Raw genomic sequence first — 20,343 nt, 5'->3', positions numbered from 1 at the left:
AGCAAACATTTATTTCTCGCAGTTCTGGATACTGGTAAGTCCAAATCCAAGGTTCCAGTAGAGTCATTGTTGGAAGATAACACTCTTCCTGTTGTGCAGTCAGCATATTTTTATTATGTCTTCACATAATGGGAGAAAAAGTTATTTCTCTAATGTCTCTTTTTATAATGGTATTAATTTATTTCATGAGGACTCCATCCTCACAACTTAATTACCTCCCAAAAGTCTAATCTCCAGATACTTTAAATTAGGAATTAGAGCTTCAACACATTAATTTTCGAGGACAAAAATAGTCCTTAGCACTATACCTGCCTGGATTTTCATAAAACTACTAGTAGCTTATATAATAGTTTATAGCAATTTATATTAGACTGGATAGATTTAACAGATGTTGAAATTTCTTGTACCATTCATATGAGAGCACTTATCTGTTGTTTTTTTTTTTTCTTTTATATTTTTAGTGAGAGAGGCAGATAGGGCAGATAGACAGGAAGGGAGAGAGATGAGAAGCATCACCTCATAGTTGCAGCACCTTAGTTGTTCATTGATTACCTTCTACTATGTATCTTGACCAGGGGGCTTTAGCTGAGCCAGTGACCCCTTGCTCAAGCCACTGACTTTGGGCTCAAGCCAGCAACCACAGGGTCATGTCTATGAGTTTACACTCAAGCTGGCAACCCCAAGCTCAAGCCAGATGAACCATCACTCAAGCCAGCAACATCAGGGTTTTGAACATAGGTTGTCAACATCCCAGGCCAATCAATGCCCTATCCACTGCACCACTGCTTGGTCAGGCTACATAGCTGTATTTAAAAATTATATATGTGTGATTATCTAATAAATGCATGTCTTTCTCACAAGATTATTAATTCTACTGGAAAGGGCTTGGTTTGTCTGATCCCCAGTGACTAGTAGAGTCTCTGGTAAATATAGGCAGTTAATTAATACCAACTGAAAGAACATCCATGGTTGAATTGCTCTATACAGTGGGCCCAGAATTTTCTCAGATTCATAAAGGAATATATGGTTAAAAAATAAGAGAGTTAAGTTTTATGAGACTAACTCTCCTCTAAGTTTTCTTCAAAATCTACAATCCCATCATTTTCTTATATTGTGTACTAGTAAGGATATTTATTAACCAATCATGCTTGTGAGTCTACTCTATGTTGGAGGAGAAGAGGAGACATATGAATAGCACAGAGTTTATGCAGTTATCTTTAAATAAAAGCTTTGAATATAGCACAAGGCAGGTACAGACATTTATCATTATCATATAGGACAAAAATTTTATAGCTTTGTTGTATAATTCTCTTCTTTTTATTATTTTTTATTATTAAGTGAGAGGCAGGCAGAGACATGCGCCCTGACCAGAATCCACCCAGCAAGCTCCCTACCAGGTGATGCTCTACCCATCTGGGCTGCTGCTCTATCGCTCGGCAACTGACTATATTCCATGAAGCCAACCTCAGGGCCAGGGCCAACTTTGCTCGAACCATTCAAGCCATGGCCATGCGAAGAGAAGAGAAAGATGGGAGAGGAGTGAGAAGCAGATGATTGCTTCTCTTGTGTGTCCTGACCAGGAATTGAACCTGGGACTCCCACATGCTGGGCCAACACTGTACCACTGACCCAACGGGCCAGGGTTTCTTCTTTTTATTTAAAGCTTAACGTTTTCAATTACAAATGGGAAAATGTAATGCATGCATACTGATACATAATCATACTTAGATATGAGTTGGAAGCCTACTGAAATGTTGCAAATATAATTCTTTAAAATACTTGCTAATTAAACCATTTTAGTAATAAAAACATAATTTAGTATAATGTTTTCAATATTTTAAAATAGACTGATAATAACTACTATTGCCATCAGGAGTTAAGTCAAAATACTAACTTGTTACTCAAAAAAAAAAAAAAAGAAAAGAAAAAAGCTTGTTAATTAGAAATAAAAAGATTCATGAATAGGTACAGCTATATTTAAGGTTCATTCACAATATAGTTGGTTTATTGTCTGTCACTGCTTGACACAAAAATGAGAGGAAAAGAACAGACTTCACAAGAAACAATAGGAATTTTATACAAATTCATAAAGTCAATAAACTGTAAATAATTTTTCTTCATGAAAGATACATTTTGACAGACTAGCATGAAAAATCTCTATGAATTTTATTTTCTCATTATATATTTTAACTAAACCACATGGGTACTCTGTGTGTCCCAGACAGATACAAAGTCAAAATCATTTAAGATAATTTTAATAATAATATTACTCTCAAAACTAGGTAAAATTGAGGGAAAAAATGTAATAGTTAAAAGAAATGTTTCAAAAGCAGTGAATTTAAAATCCAGTTTATTCTTTCAGGTATGTGAGATTACAGGTGCTAGTATTAGCATTGAATTTTTTTCCTTGATTATAACCAATTGTCCAGCTAATAAGGAAATATTAGCTCTTATTAGCCACTGACACTAACAATGGCTAGTAGGATAGGTACTGAGATATTTGGCAGGTTCACACCACTGACAACCTTTGTAATTATCTGGAAAAAGGTATATAATGTGACCTACCCCTTATAAAGGTGAAAAACATTCTAAGTGTCTTTGAACCATTTGAATAAACTTTGATTACTAGCATAATAATAATGAGTGTATTAATTATGGCTTATGATTTTCTAGACTAGTTATTATATGGCATTTAATTTTAGCTTCTTATAGTTTTAATAAAGTTATTTTCTTTATGGAAAGTAATTTAACTTAATAGAAAGTAATGATTTCTTCTTTGGTGTAATTAGAAACGTCTGTGGGAGTCTGGCTGTTCAAATAATAAGACCTTTACTAAGTACTTATTATGATACTTACTCATAGGTACTATTCCCTAATTGCAGTTTTAAAAAAACTGAGAAAATAAGTGAAGTTTTGAGCTTTGGCATTATGAACCCTGTTTGATGAATGATAGCAAATTTTTATTTATTTATTCTTCATCCTCATATAAACATTCTAGTTAAAATTTGAAGACAAAAATATTAAAACTTGTTTACTAATCAAGTGATATACACATCATATCATGGTTTTTAAATTTAAAAAAATGCTTTGTCTTTATTTTAAAAAAGCAAAAATAAAACCCTAAATTTAAAGTCATGTATTTATTCATAATGCACTAATGCTGCAACAAAGTGATTATCATACTATTTTGTTACTGCAATGCAAGTGCATTTTCAATATGGCAACACTATTCCTCATCCACAGTTTCCACTTAAAAACAAGAGCTTAAAAAATGAAGAGAAGTGAATTTAGGAGCTTAGTAATAACAATACTAATTTTTGCCTTCAAAGAATTTTAGTTTGTTAAGTCTGCTCATTAACATTATTTTACTTTTTTTCATGAAGTAAAAAAAAAAAATGGAAACTTTTGGCACAATATTAAACACACTATACTAAAATCTGCAGTTTGTTCTACATTTAATCCCTAATTTGAATATCTATTCTTTTATACATTTCTAGTTCAATCTTTTATCATACATTTTACTATTTTGCAAAACTTTTTTATTGTTTCTGATATCCAAGTGCCATCTATCTATCTATATATCTATATCTATATCTATATCTATATCTATATATATATAGACCATATATATATATATATATGGTCTACTAAAAAGTTCTGTTCATTTCTATCACAACAAGTTTTGACACGTAAGCACATGTTTATTTGGCGCATGTGTGCCTCTCTATTTTTATCACTTAATGTATACATACTGACGTAGCAAATTAACTAAAACAAAGTTGATTCATGTTAGTCTTATGTGGGAAGCGATAGTGTACCTGCCATGGCTACTGATAAAGTTCATTTACGCCACTGTATTGTATATGAATTTCAACAAGGAAGAAATGCTACAGAAGCATGTAGAAATTTATTGAAAGTGTTTGGTGAAGGAACAGTTTCTGATAGGACATGCAGAAGATGGTTCGAAAAGTTCGAAACAGGTGATTTTGACCTTTCTGATAAGCCACATTCTGGGCGACCATCTTTGATAGATGACGATGTTGTTAAGACCATGTTGGAGCAAGATCCTTTTCTGACAACATTGGAGATCGCAGAAAGGCTTAATTCAGCTCAGCAAACCATTTCGGACCATATTTGGAAGATAGGATTGGTGTGGAAATATATTATTTAATAAAATTTATTGACGGTAAGAAAAATTTGTATTTTGTTTTATTCCAAAAACAGACAGAACTTTCTGGTAGACCATATATATATATATATATATATATATATATATATATATATATATGCATATATATATATGCACTATATTTTTTTAACCTAAATATTATTCTCATGTGATGAAGAAAAATAACATTATTTTGATAGGTTTTATTATACTTGGGAAAATATCAACAATTCTATTTTTTTCTTACCCCCCTCACCTAATCATTTCAATATATATTATTTTGGGCATATTTTTAATTATACGAATGTTATGCTATTTATATTATAAAGTATATATGTAATTATGAATTTTTAAAGAATATCACATAAGTAGATCCTTCTTCATTTCTAATGTTCCAAGATCTCTTCTACTATCAGGTATTTTCCTTGAAAACTATTTTTTAGCATTTTAAAAAAATCATATTCTCTTAGTTTTCCTTCATTTAAGGATTACTTTTTCACCTGACCAGGCGTTGGAACAGTGGATAGAGCGTCAGACTGGGATGAGGAGGACCCAGGTTTGAGACCCTGAAGTTGCTAGCTTGAGCACAGGCACATCTGGTTTGAACAAAGCTCACCAGCTTAGACCCAAGGTTGCTGGCTTGAGCAAGGGGTTACTCAGTCTGCTGAAGGCCCATGTTCAAGGCAAATATGAGAAAGCAATCAATGAACAACTAAGATGTCCCAACAAAAAACTGATAATTGATGCTTCTCATCTCTCTCAGTTCCCATCTGTTTATCCTTCTCTCTGTCTCTGTAGAAAAAAAAAAGAATGACTTTTTTTTTTTTTTTTTTTTTTGCCTGACCAAGTGGTTGTGCAGTGGATAGAGCATCAGACTGGGATGCAGAGGACCCAGGTTTGAAACCCCGAACTCACCAGCTTGAGCTCAGGGTCATCTGTTTAGGGCAGGGGTAGTCAACATTTTTATACCTACCACCTACTTTTGTATCTCTGTTAGTAGTAAAATTTTCAAACCACCCACTGGTTCTACATTAATGGTGACTTATAAAATAGGGATGTAACTTTACTTTATAAAATTTATAAAGCAGAGTTACAGCAAGTTAAAGCATATAATAATTATTTACCAAGTACTTTATCATATTTTTGCTGTTTGGCAGAATAAATCTTTATAAAACAACTTACTATAGTTAAATCTATCTTTTTATTTATACTTTGGTTGCTCCGCTACCACCACCATGAAAGCTGGAATGCCCACTAGTGAGTGGTAGGAACCAGGTTGACGACCACTGGGTTAGAGAAAGGCTCACCAATGTCGCTGGCTTGAGCAAGGGGTCACTTGGTTTGCTGTCCTGGTCAAGGCACATATGAGAAAGAAATCAACTAACAACAAGGGTACTGCAACGAAGAATTGATTCCTCTAATCTCTCTCCCTTTCTGTCTTTCTGTTTCTATCATCTGTCCCTCTCTCTGTCACAAAAAAGCAACTTTTCTTTCTTTATTCATTCTTGAAAGATACATATGTTGAACAAAAATTCTGTGTTGACAGTTTTTTATTTTAGCCTTTAAATTTGGTTTGCCAATTAATTCTTGTCTCATTATTCTAATAAATAATTCAAATTCACTAAACAGTTTTTTTCTCTACATATAGTGTGATATGTTTTGGGGTTGCTTTCACAATCTTTTATTTTTGATTTGGCTTTCAACAATATTATTTTTTGCCTGAATGTGGTTTTATTTATGTGTGAGGTTAATTAAACATTTTGGATTTCATAAATATTTATATTTATACTTAAGTCACATTCAATTTGGGAAATTGTCAGTTATTACCTCTTCAAGTAATTTTCTAGTATGAATCACTCTTTCCTCACCTTTTGTTACTGCAAAGGTATAAATACTAAAATTTTGATATTATCCCATAGATTACTGAAGTTTTATTCTCTTTATAATTTTATTTATTTTATATGTTGTTCATTATGGTAAATTTTACTGAGCAAACTTCAAGTTTACTAACTTTTACTTCTATTATTTTTATTCTTAGAAAGAGCTTTTCTTACATTGCAGTTTATTTTTTTACTTTTATTTTTTTACAGAGACAGAGTGAGAGTCAGAGGGAGAGATAGATAGGGATGGACAGACAGGAATGGAGAGAGATGAGAAGCATCAATCATTAGTTTTTCATTGCAACATCTTAATTGTTCATTGATTGCTTTCTCATATGTGCCTTGACTGTGGGGCTACAGCAGACTGAGTAACCCCTTGCTTGAGTGTTGGGCAGATAAAATATATTATGCTCACTTTGTTAAAGATGGCGATGCCCACGTGAAGGCTGTCACCCAGGTGATATTAATGTGTGTTGGGGGCAGGCAGAATCCTTGTAGCCTGGGGCTTGGTTTTGGGACTAAGCCTTTCCCACCCTTTTTGATGTGGGGTGGTACAATCCCATCATGCCCCAGATAAGTGACTTTGTATTAGAGACTTCCCTATTTTGTATATTGGATTAAAGGTTTTGATTTCTACACTATAAAATGGGGGCAGAACGGGAGCTTGCTCTTGGTTCCTGAGATTATCATTAGAGAGCAGAGAGGAGTGCAGAGAAAGGCCATGTGAAAAAGGCCAGAAGAAGCAGCCAAGATGGCGGAGTGTTGAGTGAGAAGCCAGTTTGTGCAGAGTTTGTGCAGGGAGAAGGAAGGAGATGAGGAACAGAGGTGAATAAGTCTGGTGAGCTAGAAACCTTTGATTCTAGGAAACTTGGATAAGTCAGTAGCTTTGTGAGCACTGAATGTGAGTGGGTTTTGGAGCCCCGTGTGTGTTTTTACTTGCCCGCCGGGTACAAGCTAGGATTAAAGATGATGGCCCACCAGTTTTTGGCTCCATTGTTTCTTTGCCGACTGTCCGAATCCAGTGCGAACCTGCGTGGGCCAGGCGGCTGTGATGGTGGCCCTGGCCTTGTATACTGGCTTTACACTTGAGCCAGTGACTTTGGGTCCAAGCTGGTGAGCTTTGCTCAAACCAAATGAGCCCTCGTTCAAGCTGGTGACCTCAGGGTCTCAAACCTGGGTCCTCTGTGTTCTAGTCCGACACTCTATCCACTGCACCACCACCTGGTCAGGCCAGTTTATTTTTATTTTTGTTTTGTGTTTTTCAGTCCTAGAATTTCCATGTGGTTTTTCTTTATGATTTCTACTTCTTTGCTGAGAACATTTATGACTTCATTTTTTCCCCAAAAAGTGTTCTCTCACTTCTTAGAAATAGTAATTGTAGCTGACTGACATACTTTGATAATTCAAATATTTAGATCATGTTGATGTTGATTTAGTTGTTATTTGAGATTTTTATAGGTTTCCTTGTATTGTATCATGAGAATTTTCAATGCTATAATATGAAATGTAGGAACCTGTAAAATCTTTCAATGATTGTTGATGTAGTTTTGCTTTGTTTTGTTTTTGAAGGAAATCCACTTGTTAAGGTTTAGACTTGAAGTGTTGATCCTCATTCTGTGGAGAGAGAAGCTACCCTGGAACCTGAACAGAGAGTAGTATACACTGTCATTCAGTTCTCAAAATCTTTCACTACAGCCATCTTAGGGCATCTGGAGCTTGAGAATGACCTTTAATTCAAAGTGATGACTTAATGGTTACCTTTTGTCATTTCTGATGTCCTCTCTCCACTCTCAGATGCTCAAAGATGTCTCTTTCTGGTGTTCTGGCCAAACAATCAGGGTCTTACCCACCCCTTATTGTCATGTTCTTTCTGCAATTGGCAATGCTTCTTAAAAAGCAGCAAGACATAAAAGCATGCCTGGTGACTACTCCCTTTACCTGATACAAAATAAGGATAATTAAAATGGGATCCTCCACTTGCTGAGGGCTGCCTTTGAAAGAATTTTAAGATACAGCAATGCATGCTCAATAGGTAACAGTAAAAAATAATCTGTCCCATATTTTGCACTATACATCTACCAAAAAGTGGATCATAGAACTAATTGTGGAAAATAAAATAAAAAAACACTTCAATAGAAGAAAAATGAGATTATCTTTATCGATCTAGGATAAGCAACAATATTTTTAACAATACACAAAAACACTAACTATAAAAGAAAAACAGGAAATAAGGCTTTGTTAAAAATAATAACTTTTTTCTTCTCTTTTTTCAAGTGAGAAGAGGAGAGATAGAAAGACTCCCACATGTGCCCCAAATGAAATCTACCCAGTAATCTCCCATCTGGGGCTAATGCTCTGTCCATTTAGGACTATGCTTGCAACCAAGCTACTTTTAGCACCTTAGGCAGAAGCTCTAGAGAGCCATCCTTAGCACTGGGGGCCAATGGGCTCAAACCAATTGAGCCATGGCTGTAACAGGGGAAAAGAGAGAGAGAATGAGGAGGGTGAGGGGTGGCTAAGCAAATGGTCACTTTTTCTTTGTGCTCTGACCAGGAATTGAACCTGTGATATCCACATACAAAACCAATGCTCTACTCTGTATCAATCAGCAAGAGTCAAAACATAAGAACTTTTTTTTTTTTTTCAGCTCAGTAGGTTAAGTGCATTGTCACAAATTGGCAAGGTTGCAGGTTCGATGCCTGGCCAAGGCACACATGGGAAGCAACCAATGAATACATGATTTCTTCCTTCCTTTCTTTATCTCTCTAAAAATTAATCAATAAATAAAAAAAGAAAAATTAAACCTTGGCTAGATAGCTTGGTTGGAGATTTTTCCTGAAGCACTGAGTTTGCCAATTCAATCTCCGGTCAGGTTACACATAGGAACAGTTCTATGTTCAGCCTATTACCAAGAAAGTACATTTTACTCTTAGAAAATTTGTGTACTGCTTATCACATAAATTTAGCTGCTAATGATTTTTTATTATAAGGGAAAAAAAGAATTTTTGTTTATCAAATGATACATATAAAAAAGTCTAATGATTGTCAGGTGAGAAAACAATAAATTTTTAACGCATATATGTAGCGAGCCACTGCATCTGAATGCGTCCAGCCTACGTGCAGCCTCAGCCGAGAGCAGAGGAAGGGTCCTGCTCAGCCTTGAGCATCATGGTATTGACGCCAGAAGCTGGGCAGCAAGCTACAGGGCTACCACAGGCTCAGGAGGTCCTGATGTGCTTGTAGGATAGAGCATTACATAGATATCTCCTCCACTCCCAGCACTATACCCTCTTGTTTAAGCATAGTAAATAAACAGATTTTCCAGGCTTGGGGTCATTGTGTCTGCATCAGAGCACAATGTCCCACCTGGCCCAAACTCTATCTATGTCTCTGCATTTTTCTTAATCCTCCTTCACCCCCACTCAGGTCTTCATTTCTCTTCACTGGTCGTGGCACATATATACATGTATATGTATGATATATATGTATATGTGTGTATGTGTGTGTGTTTACTTGTGTCTATGTATACACATATATGTACACATATGTATATATAAAACAAAGGACTAGTATTCAAAATATATATTGAATTCCTTGAAATCAAAAGAGAAAAAACAGCACAACCAAATATTAAAAATTTATTAAAATGCTTATGAATAAATAAGTCTTATACAGAGATAAAACTTATCATTTATCACAAGAAATTAAATGCAAATGACCAAATGAAAAGGTTTTCAATACCTTTGTGATAATGAAAATGCAAATTTACACCATAATGAGATACAAATTACATACACATCAGAATAACTGAAATTATAACAAATAATGCAGTGGTTAGTGAGAACCCTTGGTCGTGGGAAGCTAAATTTATTACAATTACTTGGAAATATTTATACATTTTCTATTAACAGTAAATAAATATATGCTTACCAGTAGACTCAACAGTTTCATTGCTGGCCATATAAATAGTGGGCGAAGAGTAGGTTTACAATTATAACTACACAAAACAGAGTTCATTTGTGTATTATAATTCATTAGCTATTGTATTATTTTTGATAGGAACAACTGTAAACCTACTTTTGCCCCACCCTGTATGTAACAGAACCAAGTACCTGTGCCTGAGACATACATAAGAATGCCTATAGCCTCTTTATTCATAATGGCCAAAAGAAAAAAAGTTGATAACAATCAAATTGGTACCTACTGAAGAATGATATTGTAGATAGTTGCAGTAGCAATAATGGTTTCAATTTGTCTATGCCAGAAAGTAGTCCTTAAATACCCTGACCTTAGGCTTGGCCATACAAATTGCTTTGGTCAATATGACAGTATGATAATAGCAAACATAGCTTATGCAATGTTTTAAAAAGTGCTTAAACATTCTCCCTTTTTGTTCTCTGCAATACTTGGTCCATTATGTGGTCAAGCTTGAGATAAATGGCTAGATGCTTAGTATGCATGGCAAGTACCAGTTATCAGTATTTTAGGTTTTTTGTCCAAATCCACTCTTTTTTCCCCTGATTTGTAATACTTGAGTTGATTCTATGAATATTTATTTTTTAGCTGACATAGCGTTAAGCCTTGTTGGTAGAAGTGATGAATGGACTCTGCTAGAGGAAAACAAGTCTTTCTGAATCTAGTTCCTGTTTTTATTATTGTTACTGTTTTCTTTCAACAATTGAGTCTCTAACAGGCAACTTCTTGCCAGTGGTGCCGCACTGTTGGAAACTCTAAATGATACACATTTTTAGTGTCATTGTCATTCCAGTAGGCAACATTTAGCTGTTTCCCCTCACCATCTCAGCAAGTGGTTTTTCTTTTTACCTTAATCTGCTGTATTTTATCAAATGCTTATTGCCTTTCAGTGGGTCACAGTCATACTCTTTCTAATATAATCTTATTTGGGGCAAAACTACTCTATGATAATAAGATATCTTTATGGTGACTGTGACTATAAAGAAGGAAAGATAAAATCTTATGAATGCTCAATATATAAATATATACATGTAAAATTTTTATCAAGCTATATACTTAAGATTATATACTCTATAAATTATGTTTCAATAAAAGTGTATGTCTATCTATACATAGAAAGATTGATAAATGATATATAGATAGATAAATAATAGAAAGATCTTTAGTCAGTTGCAAAAGTTACCAACCTTTATAGGTCATGAAATGCTGCTAAACGCAAAACTATATTTAGTTTCTTTTAATTGGTATCAGTGTCTCAGTATTTCTCTTCTTTCTTAACTTCAATATTTTAGAAGTATATAGGGCAGTTTTTTTGTTGTGTGTTTCTCAAGTTGGGTTTCTTTTTGTTTCTTCATAAATAAATTAACTTGTGAATTTTTGACAGGAACATCACTTAGAAAAATATGTTTTGGTTAGTTAAAAAAGTAAACTTGGAGGTCACCATCACAGACTGAAACAGAGTTAATAAAGCATGTACCTACAACTCACTCTAGAAATAGTTTTACAGATTATAGTTTTCTTATACATGCCTTGAGTGATAAATTGTTTTATCATGAACATTTCACCTTCTGTTGTGACTTTTTGGCAAGAACAGTCTCAATATATCAAATACTACTGTCACAGAGTAGCTTTTGAACAATGGTGTAAACTCTTACTTTTAAAGGCTTATAATAATTCCTTGTACTTAGAATCATGGTGATTTATATGTTGTCATTACAAAAGGCAAACATATAAATGAAGGAAATTAATCTTGGAGAAAGCCAAGTACGAAGGGTCAGAAACATCCAACTCAATAGTCAGTCAATGTGAGAAATAAAGTTCCAGATTAATCGGAGGCTAGGTAATGCTCAGGTAAAATGTACAACTATGGTAATGAATATGCTTTCATTAAAGTTTTATAGTCTTAATATTTAACTTAATTTTTAATATTTGTGATTTATGATACAAACACAAACAACCTTTTCTAACAAAGCCATTTAGTCTTTTAAAGATTTTCACAGGGGGTGAATGGAGGTTCAGGTTATCCATTGCTGCATTCTGAGTACCAGAACTAAGTTGTTTCAAAAAAATACTTTATTTTGCTCACAATTTTGAGTCTAGTTTTTGAAAAGCGTCTGCCTGGGTGGTTCATCTTTGATCCATATAGTATGGTTGTGGTTGAGATGGTTAAGATCAACTTCCAAGATGGTGTCATCCTTCACATGTCTGGTACCTTGGTTTTCATTGGCCTCTTATTCTCTCCACATGGCACAACATCTTCCAGGGAGCCTCAGGTTTTCTGATGTTTCTCATTATATGCTGGTTTTCATATGGGTATGCTTCTTACATAGGAGCCAGATTCCTCAAATAGAAAGTAGATGTGATCATGTCACTTAAACTCTATGAATGAAAAGATTCACCCAGACTCAAGGTCTGAGAGCAAGAAGATCTTGTAAGATAAGGCCATATTGCAGAAGATCTGTGGAATGGGAGAAACTATTGTGTCCATCTGAAGAACATTATGTTTTAGGCAAGGTACATTCCTAAGAAAAACCACTGTGGATTTTGTGGGCTAAGAAATTTGCTATAGAATTTAGACTTACATAGTTTTGGGAGGTGCTGATGTAGTTAAAATTCAAATTATAGTTCAACAATGAAATGAAGGGCTTTAACCTGCCCTGGAGGAGATGAATGAGTGGGAGCTTGAAAGAAAATCTGAAAGTCAAGGATATTCAAAACATCTTGGTGGTTTAGGTCCTGGGAAAGTTACTGGTTTTCAAAGATAGTACCTCCTGTAAGTTTATAGTTGAAGCAACTAATGATGAACATATAATTTCTTGGTTGGTCAGCAAAATTAGTACTTAGGAAAAAGAATTGGACATATAATTTTCAGGCATGAAGACAAACTGGAATATGATGGCACCTTGGCTTATGAGTTTCAGCCCCTGCAGCAGAAAATAATTTTTCGAGTATAATGGCTGCAATTTTATTTCTACTTCCAAAAAATTACACAAAATTTTACTCTTTGACCATTAACCAAAAAACCTACAAGGAAAGCAAACTAAAAAACATAGTTATGTACACAAAAATTTAACACCAGGGGGAAGATGCAGAACTGTTATACTCCGCCAATACCACAACACACACCTCATTACATACTCTGTGTGTAAATAGTCTGTTCAGCTACAACATATAGGTCTACAGTATAGATTAGATCATAAAAATTAAGACATTGAAGTCTGTGTAATTTAAATATGATTTTTGTTCATTGCCATTTTTTCCACATATGAGAAACTGGAATAGTTGAAAGAGAATTACATCTTTTAAAAGAAAAGAAAATATTTGCAGCATAGCTTCTACTGTGAAACAAAAGCATTGTTAGCTATTACCTTATAAAAAGTAAATATAAATATTTGCTTTGGGGGTCTACTGAACCAGATTGCTGCATGCCGGTTTTGTGCAGCTACCAGGTTTTGACTGGTTGCATTGCCTCTTCTTACTCTCAACACCTTAGTTTAATCAGATCTTCAAGCCCAACATTGCTGCAATATCAACCAACCAGCTTTATTTAATGTGCTGCTAAACCATTCTGTTGGTTTTGCTACTCTGAACTTTTGCACACTTCTTATCTGCTGTGGTGGCCTTCAGAAACTCTGACTTGCCTATCTATATGGTACAAAATGTTACCTCCTAAGTTACCTAGTATTGGTATGTGAGTACGCAACATGCTACATTGTGGAATTCTTTTTTTTTTTTTTTTAATGAGAGGAGAGACAGAGATAGAGATTCCCGCTGGCACTGTACCAGGGATCCACCTGGCAAGCCCTCTAGGTGGCAAACTCTGCCCATCTGGGGCCCTTGCTCCATTGGCTCAACACGGAAGCCATTTTTTTTTTTTTTTTTAGAATCTGAGGCAGATGCCATGGAGCTATCCTCAATGCCCAAGGCCAACTCTCTCAAACAAACATGGCTGTGGGAGTGGAAAGAGAGAATGAGTGAGAGAGAGAGAGAGAGAGAGAGAGAAGAAGGAGGGAGAAGGGTGGAGAAGTAGATGGTTACTGCTCCTGTGTTCCCTGACTGGGAATTCAACCTGGGATGTCTACCACTGAGCCAACTGCCAAGGCCTGTAGAATACATTTCTATATGTGCTTCAAAACTAATTTTTACATAATTTTGAATAAAATTTTATTCAGTGGGAGAACATGAATCATGTTAGAACTGAAATACATAGATGCACACATATATAAGTATACATGAATTGTGCATATGTGACACTGCCATCTGGCTTCCACCTTTTTTATTGAGGGCCACGGTAGTCTAGAAAGAATATTTAGAGTTTATAGAGTGGGAAATAGCTTAGAAATTTTTTTTCACCTCATTATATCTTCAAATTGTCCATTAAAAAACAAAACAAAAACAATTTTAGCCTGACCAGGTGGTGGTGAGCATCGAATTGGAATGCAAAGGACTCAGGTTCGAGATCCCAAGGTTGACAGCTTGAGCACGGGCTCATCTGGCTTGAGCAAAAACCTCATGAGCTTGGACTCAAGGTTGCTGACTTGATCAAGGGGATACTCAGTCTGCTGAAGGCCCACAGTCAAGACACATATGAGAAAGCAATCAATGAACAACTAAGGTGTCGCAAGGAAAAACTGACGATTGATGCTTCTCATCTCTCTTCGTTCCTATCTGTCTGTACCTATCTATCCCTCTCTCTGACTCTCTCTCTGTTCCTGTAAAAACAAAACAAAAGAACCAATTTTATTATCATTCCAATATCTCAAAATAAAAAGACAAAGTCTGAACAGATTAAATTAGTAGTTAAAACCAAAATATTTTCAGTTCTAGGAAAATAAGGTCAATGAGAAGAGAGATCTGAATGGGAATTGGGTGAAAAGAAGACTTTAGAGCCTTTCTAATTATAATAGCTATTACTCCATTACTACCTATTGTTTACAGGTATTTCATTAAAAAGTGAGAAAGTATATTATTTTTAATGTGAAATATCTCAGTCTCTAAAGGGTGGCATTATGTTTAATATTAGTTTTGAAAAAGACATCTTTGTTGAGATATCTACTGAAAAATGAGTTTGTGCCTTTGATACATAGGTTAGTTAAAACCCAGATGCCAGAAGTTTCATGGTAAAAACTGCATATCACACCTTGTATCCTCACTTTCAACTTCACCCAGACAACAATATATATTGTTGTTTTGTACTCATCACTTTATACTAAAATAAGCAAACAAAAAACATTGATAAAATGATCTGTAAATGCTCTTTTATTTGGCATGGCCAGATCATTGAGTCTTTTGGCTATTAATATGACATTATAAAATAAGCAAGATGCATAACATTATTTTTACATAATATAGAAGATTATTGTGTTTTTGGTAGTGTTAAATATTAATATTATAAAGTCAAAATGTTAAATTACACGTTAGAAGTAATTTTAGTTTTGTGTTGTTTTCCAACATTATTTTGATCAATTATTTTAACAAATATTCATTACAGTTTCTTTCTTTTTGTCTTGATTTCTTTATTATTGTTCAGTGATTTTTAAAAGAGAATTAGAAGATAAACTGACACAAATCACATTATCCAGTTACTTAGCTTTTTATCTTTCTTTAATTTGCTGCAGTTGAGCTTCACCAGCTGCACTCCGCCAAAATTATCCTCTTCAAGATACCAGTAAACTTTTTGCCACTAAATTTGATAGAAACTTTTGCTTGTCATTTCAGAGTTTCTTAATAGAAATTCCTAGTTAATAATATCAGTTACCTAATTTTATTATATGTGAGCATATCAGGGCTATAATTCATTTCATCATTAGCAAAAAGAATTTAAGTCGATGGAAGCAGCTATAGCATCCTCCATAATTATATAGGGATTTGCACAGAGTTTTAAGCATGTAAATGTATCACTTACATTTCAAATAATCATGTAGAACTGTCTGAACATTTAATGTTTTGCTATGCATGTTTGATTTGGTCCTTCCACTGATGATGACTTATTGAAAGCATTTGGAAAAATAATGTGTTTATTTTTACTTATTTTACTCCTATGAGCAAAAACATAATAAAAGAGATTAAATAATTTCAATTTCATAATGAATTATATATTCATCAAGATACTGAGAAGTAGTTATAATGTAAATTTATTTCTTTAAACACCTTCCAGCCTGTATATTTATTCAATTATTTATAGGTTGTAAATTATAAGCCATTTAGAATTAATTGTGGGTATTTCCCCTGGTTACTGTATTATTTTACAATTTAGTGAAATCCTCTCAGTGAAACAACCTAAACTTCCCATAAGTTCAACCTTCTGAAATAGCTGGTGTTTGGAAAGAAATAATGAGCTTTCTCATTATCAAACATATTTCTTAAATTACCACTAAAAATTTAGTGAGATCTGGTGGAAAAGAAAAGCAGTACATAATTTTAGTTGTATACTCAAACTAAGATAAGTTATCACAATAAAAAACACTTAAAAACTGGTTGAGTCACAATGACAGGGCAGAAATATTACCAATTAGAGTACAAAAGTTTAAGTGAAGACTTGAGGATATTCCTTGTTAGAAAATTATTCAATTTTAAGTTTTCATAATGATACTGAAATCATTAATTGAAGTGAAAGTTAACATGTATTTACCAAATGTTTTCCAAGAAAGGTATTAACCAGTTTTTAAAAATGATTCTTCAATTAAACATAGCTGAAATAATGCTGTTTCATAAAGATTTAGCTTGTGAATGATGAGCATATCACTTGACTAGAATACTGCATTCCATTGAGATCAGAACAAATAAAACATCAAATAGTTAATAATAAGAAAACAAAGCCTTATGTATTTTTTAAAAATAAGCACAGGAGGGTATCAACAATAACCACAAAAAACGTCATTTGGAATCTCACACATTTTATAACCTAGATGAAATGGGCTGCATATTTGAAAGACACAATCTAGAAAAACTCAAACATGGAAATATATATATTATGATCATACCTATTATAAAAATTAAGTCAGTAATTACTAACCTTCCAAAACAGAAAGAACAGGCCCACAGGTGTTCACTGTTGAATTCCAGCAAACTTTTATGGAAGGAATTATACCAGGTTTTTATAAGCTTTTCCAGAATATAGAGAAGGAATACTCCCTAACTCATTCTGTGAGACAAGTATTCCCCTAATATTAAAACTAGATCATTTATAAGGAAGATAATCTGAAATAGCTCATTAACATAAATGTAAAAATCCTCAACAAAATATTGGCAAATAAACAATAATAATGTATACATAATAAAGTAAGATTTACTCTAGATATGTAAGATTTGTTTAACATTGGAAAATCAATTATTATATAAGGAGGATAAATACTGATGTAAGGAGATTTGACTTGGGGTGGTAAACCAAAAATATATTATACAGATGATGTATTATAGAGTTGTACACCTAAAACTTATATAATTTTATTAACTAATATCAACCCAATAAATTAAATTAAAAACAAGAAAATATATTATTATAATTTATTACATCAACAGGCCAAATATATATATATATATTAATATATTAACAAGTGTAGAAAAATACTTGCCAAAATTTAACAATATTTATCAAGAATACCTGTAGCCAATATTTTGCTTAATAGCAAGGAACAAGATGTTTTTTTGCTAAGGGAAGTAACAAAGCAAAGATGCCTTATCTCACCACTATATTCAACAACTTAATGAAAGTTCTAGCTAATGCAATAAGATGAGAAAATATAATAAAATTAAACAGGGAAGAAAGGAATAAATTGTTTGCAGATGACATGATTGTCTATAGAGAAAATTAGAAATATTAAACAACAAAAAATAATCCTGGACTAACAAGTGATTATAGTAAGGAAGCAAGCTAAAAGATTAATGTACAAAAGTCAATTGCTTTCTTATATACTACTAAGGAACACTTGGAATTTGAAACTAAAAACATAATATAATTTACATTAACACCAAATATATAAGAAGTTTAGTTATGTTACAAAACATGTAAAGATCTATATCAGGAAAGCTAAAAAACACTGATGAGAGAAATTAAGACCTAAAGTGAGGTAATATTTCATGTAAATGAAACAGAAGAACCAATACTGTGAATGTTTCAATTTTTTCCAACTTAATCTGTGAATTCACTAAAACTTCAATAAAAATACCATCAAATTATTTTTTGAAAATGAACAAACTGGCCCTGGCTGGTTGGCTCAGCGGTAGAGTGTTGGCCTGGCATGTGGAAGTCCCCAGTTCGATTCCCAGCCAGGGCACATAGGAGAAGCACCCACCTGCTTCTCCACCCTTCTCTTTCTCTTCCCCTCCCACAGCCAAGGCTCCATTGGAGCAAAGTTATCCCGAGCACTGAGAACAGCTCCATGGCCTCTGCCTCAGGCCACAATGGAGCGACACCCCACAGAGGCCGAGCATCACCCCCTGGTGGGCATGCTGGGTGGATCTCGGTTTTGCACATGCAGGAGTCTGACTGCCTCTCCACTTCTAACTTCAAAATCAAAAATCAAAAATAAATAAATAAATGAAAATGAACAAACTGATGCCAATATTTATATGGAAATAAAAAGAAAGACTCTGACTACCAACCACAATATTGCAGAGAAGAACAAATTTGGAGGACTGATAATACCTGACTGAAAGACTTATTATAAAGCTGCAGTAATCAAAACTCAATATCTAAGAACTCATTAGATATGGGAAAAGCATAGACACCCATATCAGTGGAACAGAATAGACAACACAGAAATATTTTCACATAAATATATTTAACTGATACTTGATAAAAAACATTTGAATAGAGACAAGATGATGTTTTCAACAAAGAGCTCTGGAAGAACTAGAAATCCACTGGAAAGTTAATCTGGATATTGACTATACACCATTTACAAAAATCAATTCAAAAACTTAGACCTAAGTGTAAAATACAAAACTGTAAAAGTCCTAAATGATAACATAATTTAAAATATAGGTGATCTTCTATTTGATGATGGCTTTTTAAATACAAAAACACTATCAATGAAAGAAAAAACTAATAAGTTAGACCACATTTAAATTAAAAGCTTTAGCTCTCTAAAAAGCAATATTAAGAGAATGAAAAGCAAATCACAGCCTAAGAGAAAGTATTTGCCAAACATTTATCTCATAAAGTACTAGTATCCATGTAAAGCCAGTATCTAGGGCCACTATTATCAAAGCAGCCCGGCCCATGCAGGTTCGCATTGGATTCGGACAGTCGGTAAAGAAACAACGGAGCCAAAAACGGATGGGCTGTCATCTTTAATCCTAGCTTGCACCTGGCGGGCAAGTAAAAACACACACTGGGCTCCAAAACCCACTCACATTCAGTGCTCACAAAGCTACTGACTTATCCGAGTTTCCTAGAATCAAAGGTTTCTAGCTCACCAGACTTATTCACCTCTGTTCCCCATCTCCTTCCTTCTCTCTACACAAACTGGCCTCTCACTCAATACTCCGCCATCTTGGCTGCTTCTCCTGGCCACATGGCCTCTTTCTGCTGATCTCTGCTCTGCTCCCTCTGCTCTCTCATGCTAATCATCCCAGGAACCAAGAGCGCAAGCTCCCTTTCTGCCCCTATTTTATAGTGTAGATTCAAAACCTTTAATCCAATATACAAAATAGGGAAGTCTCTAATACAAAGTCACTTCTCTGAGGCATGATTGGATTGTACCACCCCACATCAAAAAGGGTGGGAAAGGCTTAATCCCAAAACCAAGCCCCAGGCTACAAGGATTCTCAACACACATTAATATCACCTGGGCAACGGCCTCCTTATGGGCAGCGTCATATTTAACAAAGTGAGCATAAGATACTCTATCTGCCCAACAATCCAAAATATACAAAAAAATAAATAAAAGTCAATAATAAGACAGCAAATAACCAATTAAAGTAAAGTGATAAATTTGAACATATACCTAACCCAGAAAGATATGACAACGTATAAGCATAGTAGAAGATGCTCAACACTATATGTTGGTAGAGAATTTCAAACTTGATAGTGAAGTACTTATAGAGCTATTAAAAAAGATAAAAGCCAAAACACTGACAATATTAAATGCTATGAGGATCTGTTATAGCAGAATCTGTTGGGAATGGTCATCCAAAAGACATGACTGGTGTGGAATAGTACTCCATTATGTAAATGTACCACAGCTTTTTTATCCATTCATCTAATAATAGATACTTGAGATGTTTCCATATTTTAGCTATTGTATATAATGCTGCAGTAAATATATTCTTTTAAATTAATGTTTTGAGTTTCTTTGAATATATTGCCAAAAGTGA

Source organism: Saccopteryx leptura, chromosome 7 (genome assembly GCF_036850995.1).
Source record: "Saccopteryx leptura isolate mSacLep1 chromosome 7, mSacLep1_pri_phased_curated, whole genome shotgun sequence".
NCBI classification, from domain to species: Eukaryota; Metazoa; Chordata; class Mammalia; order Chiroptera; family Emballonuridae; genus Saccopteryx; species Saccopteryx leptura.
Note: the sequence above shows the minus strand (reverse complement) of the source record.